The following is a 6,038-nucleotide window of genomic DNA, read 5'->3' on the forward strand; positions in this document are numbered from 1 at the left end:
ATTGAATTTTTCTCATTTCTTCAGTTGGTATCAGAGCAATTGTTTTTCTTTTTCTTCAGTAACAATATCTTATCGTAAACCACCACATGCAACAGAAACAACGAGAACAACAAGTCAAATTCATCGATTTTAAACCCTAATTTGAAGGAAATTGAAGTTATTTAACAACATAATTGTATAATTTGAACTATATGTGTTACCTTCGCTTAACAGGCGAGGTAGACATGAGTGGATTTGTCGATCCACGATATTGATGTGCTTCCCGAGAAGAACATACGAGTGAAGTACAACAGTTCCCGGCGGTTGATTGGAACCCATCTTCAATATCTCCTCTGTTTCGAACTGGGTTATGCAAGAAGGCGACAGAGCAGGTTGTTTGGAGGGCATCGACGATGAGGTTTAGTGGATGTAATGAAATGTGTAAACAACTGATTAGGAGATTGAGGAGGCAGAAGTATATGAAACACAAAAAACGAATCGAAATTGAAAGAGGGAAAGCGGGGTAGTGGTACCTGAGATGTTTGTTAAACCAAAACCCGAACCCTAATCTATGGGAAAAACGGTTTGAAGGAGAATACGATGGAAGACGACCGTACGTTTCTGATCGAAGGTGAATATGAGTGGAACGCAGGTACCTGTTGACGCAACTTTGGCGCCAGCGTCACCAGCTCCTCTCCATCACCGTTTTTCTCCGACTATGACAAACGCCATCACCACCAATTTCCTTTGTGTTTCTTCTCTAGCTTCTTTATCAAGATCTTTCATCTCGTCATTGGTTTTCAACAGATCGATGAAGTCGGAGACAAAAGGTATGTAGAAGGTTGAAGCGGTCAAAGCGGTGGAAGGATCTGGAACTAAAAAGGAGCGGTGGATCGATAATCCACTAACCTTATATATGTTAATTACATTATTAAAGGACCAAACTGTAATTTAATAAAAGAAGCGGACCACTTATGTCACATAATAAACAGGGACCAGTTCTGCCACTCCTAATGTAGTTTACTGTTATTATTTTTCAGAACTTTAATATATATATATATATATATATATATATATATATATATATAATAATAATAATAATAATAATAATAATAATAATAACAATAATTTAAAAACATCAAAAAAACAAAATAGAAAAAATAACAAAAAAAAATAACAAAAGACAAAAAATCAAATAAAAAAGGATGAAATTGGAAAAGAAACTGGTTTTGTAAAAAGTCTTTTTACACAAAAAGTCATTTTGTTACAAGGAGGTGTTTGGCTTAGCTTTTCATAGCCCAAAAGTCGTAGTATTTTCTGACTTTTTCAAAAAGTTCATTTTCCTTATATAAAAACTTTAAAAGTAGCTTTTAAAAAAAGTTTTGCTAAATATCTTTTATTATTTTCTTTTTAAAAAAAGATTTTTGACGGGGAAAAGCTAAGAAAAAAAAAAAAGGAGTTTTGCCCACAAAAGTTAACCGAACACCGCCTATTCCCATATTTCAATGAGCATCCCGGAATCGGAAACCTATTCACATATTTCAATTTCAATGAGCATCCCGGTTTCGAGCTTTTTTACAGGCAAACCCAAGCCCCATAGTTCCCAGTGAAAATTTCCCCACGTATGACAAGTTTAAGAGGACCCAAATTGGGTTTTGCAGGGGGTATTAAACAGCTAGGCTGGATGTTAAAGCAATGTTTTATCTCTTGAGATATCCTTTGCGATTGTTAATGGTCCTATCGAAAAACGAGCTGTTGGAACCCTAATTTGGCGTCATCGGCAGGTCCAGTTTTACATCGATTTCTTGTCATTTTGTTTAGTAGTAATACAATAACGGGTTGGTTTAAAAATATGTTGAAGCAACGAACATGATTAAACCCTAATTAGTGCTTTATAAGCAACCGTCTAGGTGTCAAGTGTCCCTTACAGCTTCAATTTGTTCGGTCTGCTAGATTATCGTCCAGGCTTAATAATCCCCCTTCACTTATACTATTAGCAAATAATTTTTGAATTACGCATTTCAACACATAACTTGGGTTGGGGATTAGTAGATTTTTCTCAACTTCTGTTAATCAATCAAGTTGTCTGAACTACAATGCTATGTTTCTGATTGTTTATGAGTAATTGTATGATTGGTAAACTAGAAAAGTGATTGTATATATTCCTTTTCAAGTGACGTATAGAGATGTCGCCTAATTTAAGATTTCTTCTATTACAGTAATACTTAATAGATTAGGTACAGGAAGTGGATACGGTGGACGCGATTTGCATCTGTAATCAGAGTGCTACAGTTTATGGGTGCAAGTTACCTTCAAGTCAATGTTTTTGAATATTTAACTCCAAATGCATGCATATTAGGTAAACTTGAGTCTCATTTCCCTTTTTTTTTCAATTGTTACAATTAGTGGCTTACTATCCCTAAAACTTGTTTTTGCATGTAGTCTTTCAACTAACAACATCTGTCTGCGTAATATTTTGGTTCTATTCATCATCATGGTGTGTTTTGTCACACTTTTACAATGTTTTTCAGGATCTGATGTTTTAAGATGGAGATCCTTTTATACAAATGAAAACAAAGCATGGAAACACCATTACCATGAGATATTTGATCATGGCATTCGTGAGGCATTGTGCTGTCTGGGACGTGTCAAATACTTGTATGCTTCCTCTCTTTTTCTTGGCTGTTTCTTTTTCTATTTCCCCTCATTAAGTCCTGTATGGGTGTGGCTGAATGGTTAATGATGTCTGTTTGAATAAAGTGCTATATTCATAAGGTCAATTTCTTTATTTTCTAGAGCGAGTAAACACTAAATAGTGTGAATGAGACTAAATGACAATTTTACCCTTATATTCCAAAAAACATCTTTCACAATGTTCATCACAATTTTAACATGAGAGGGAAAATATGTAAAGGGTTTGTGTCCGAATGAGACTGTATGGACATTTCCCTTGCCACATCAGACTATGTTCATCAATTTTAACATGAGAGGAAAAAAGAACGGAAAATAGTTAAAGGGTTAGTGTCTGATGAGACTATGTGGAGTGTGGACATTTCCCTTGTCACATCAAATGCCACTTTATTAAAAGAGAAATTAAATATCCTCCTACCTCTTCTTCCTACTTATATATATTTCTACCCATGTGAAATGGTGATAAGTGTCATATTTGGATAATATCAATTATATATTAATACACTTGTCCTCATTTCAAATGGGTAGGAAGATAAATAGGAAGAAAAGTAGGAGGATGTTTAATTTCTCTCATTTAAAATTGTCCACGTAAGCAAATCAAACCTGGTAACCGGTTTTTATAGGTCAATAATGGATGAAACGAAAAAAATAATAATTAAAAATTGATGGATTTTATGCAAATTTTTATTTATCATAATGGCTTTTTAGGTAAAAGACTGATAATGTAATGGCCTTTGTGTGATTTTCCAAAACTATTTAGGGTGGACTCACTGGAAACATGATAATGGTGTTCATAAAGTTTATCCTAATGACATTCACACTGATTTCTTCTAGAATTTAATTCGTATAATATCGTATTGCAACTCAGAATTCCAGGAAGGCTGATTACTTCATTACTGAGAGATGGACGTGACTCGTGAGTGTGAAGGGTACAATCTTCGAATTGTGGGACATTCCCTTGGAGGAGCTATTGTTGCAATGCCTGCATTAAAGATGTATTATACCCAATTTTGATCCTTCCATTCTGAGTAAATTACTATTTGGTCCCTGGACTTTTGCATTTACAGTGTTATTGTTCTTATGAAAAGTTATATGGATGGTATCCTCGATTACATGCATATACTTACGGCCACTTCCATGCGTACATTCAGTCTTAGCAAATGCATGTTCAGGTTTTGTCACAGGGTAATTTTTCTTTTCTCCCAACTAGTTTCTAAAGGCTGTACATATTTTCTGCAGTTTTGTGTATGATAATGAATTTTCATCACGTCTTTCGGTTGTTTCTATCATGAGGTGCCATGCTGGCACTATCCAATGATAGGGATGCTGACTCAGCAACAATCACACACATGTTTTTTTCTGTAAGCATCTATTTATGGTACATGACTCGGGAACCTTCATCTTCAGGGTCGAGCTCATATCCACCAAGAGATGAATACGAGGGTCAAGCTATTCATGGTACTTATTACCATCCTCTTTTGCTCCATAAATTCTCAGACCATTTATCTACTACGGGCATGTTTAGAAAATAGAATCCAACAGAGTTTGAAAGAATTGGAATCTCGATTCCATTCTGTGGTGTATATGGTTGCCAAACTGATGGAATTATTGGACGGAGATTGATTCAAAATTCCATGTTTTAGGGGTTTGATCATTCCTAGGGATTGGTGGTAAAAATTGAATTTTATCTACTTATTTTCATTAGAAGACCAAAATGTACTCAAATCCGTTATAAAGCAATCACAAGCCAAAAAGAAAGTAGCAAATGAATGTGATTGAATTCCATTGTATTTCTTGCCAACCAAACTCATGACACATGACGGATTACAAAATGTGGCTAAAAAGGAAGCTTTCATGGATTTAATGCATCACCTTCTATGTCCATTGATCACCTCCAAATCATCTAACAAAACTTTTTTTTTTTTTTTTTTAAATTTTATTTGTTGATTGTTAGATGTTCTCATGCTTTAAAGATATTACTTGTAAAGTCAAGTGTTCAACAAGAGTGATGGGGTGAGTTTGAGATCATGGTGGATTAAAACATTTTTTCCCCATTAAGAAAGAAGGTATTGAATTCAAAGTTTGAATCTTTTAATTGCCATGGAGTTGAAATGTAATTATACAATGAGCTTTCAACATCACTAACTGCTAACTATCTACTAGGCTACCTAGGGGTGTTCACGGTCCGGTTTTTTTGGTTTTTAGGTCAAACCGAAGCTAAACCGTTACTAACGATTTTGCTAAGCAAAAACCGCAGCCAAACCGTTGAAAATTTAAAACCAAACCAAACCGTTAGCTTCACGGTTTGGGCTTTTTAGGCCCATTTTAATTGAATCCATTAAAGTAATTTAGTAAAAAAAAACTGCACTATTACATGTATTAAAATAGTAAAAATTCTATGTAATATTAAAGCTATAATATTAGAGGTATTAAAACAATAAAAAATTACTATTAAAGGTATTAAAACAGTAAAAAAAAACTGCGCTATTTAAGGTATTAAATTAGTCAAAATTCTGTCTAATTAGTAAAAAAAAATTGCACTATTAGCGGTTTGTTAAAAACACTGCAATAGTAAAATTGTCCAAAACAGCAAATAAAAAGCAATAAATGAAAATATAAAATATTTTTCCATTACATCAAATATTAGACTAATACACACATCCTACTAAGCTGTCCAAAACAGCAAAACTGTTATCCAAAAAGCATCGTCAGCACGCTCACTTCCAAAATGCTATCCACTTCCAAAATGCTATCCGATTCATAAGCTTTTGCTGTCCAAAAAAGTCAATATTAAAACGTCACACCAAAAATTCAATATAAAATCAAGAGAAGAAATGTACATTTCATTCGTTATTGTCGGTGCAAATATTAAGTTTGCTTGCAAAATCTAAAATACAAGTTATATTTTGTTAGAATTTAGAAATAATAAGTAGGAGAAAATATATAACTTTTGAAAATTTAAAACTTACCATTTTCAATTTCATCAAGGTCTTCAATTTCTTTCAACATATCTTCATAACCAACTTTTGCATTTTTGTTAAACACACCCTGAATCCAATTTTGTGTGCATATAAGCACTTGCATTGTTTTAGGAGAAAGACTACTCCTAAATGAATCCAAAACTCTACCCTCGGTGCTAAATGTGGATTCCGACGCAACTGTGGAAACTGGAACAACCAAGACATCCCTTGCAATTTTTCCCAAAATCTTATATTTTGCTCCATTTGTCTTCCACCAATCCAACAAGTCAAATGACTCATAGCTTGGCTCTTGGTTATCTGACAAATATCTTTTAAGCTCACTCACTTCTTCTGTTTTTTCATCTTCCAAATGTTCCTTATATTTTAGCATATGCTTCTCTTGTATGT

At 33.9% G+C, this 6,038-nt stretch overlaps 1 long non-coding RNA gene across 1 annotated transcript; it reads left to right on the forward strand.

The window, feature by feature from the left end:
• Nucleotides 1-1,491: 1,491 nt before the first annotated feature.
• On the forward strand, nt 1,492-4,538 carry LOC145101675 (uncharacterized). The gene is made up of 5 exons (XR_013705758.1): nt 1,492-1,763; nt 2,199-2,338; nt 2,511-2,637; nt 3,539-3,855; nt 4,078-4,538. It is a non-coding gene; the product is annotated as an uncharacterized LOC145101675 (long non-coding RNA).
• Nucleotides 4,539-6,038: the final 1,500 nt, after the last annotated feature.

Source organism: Lactuca serriola, chromosome 4, assembly GCF_051521515.1.
Source record: "Lactuca serriola cultivar US96UC23 chromosome 4, Lser_US96UC23_V15, whole genome shotgun sequence".
NCBI classification, from domain to species: Eukaryota; Viridiplantae; Streptophyta; class Magnoliopsida; order Asterales; family Asteraceae; genus Lactuca; species Lactuca serriola.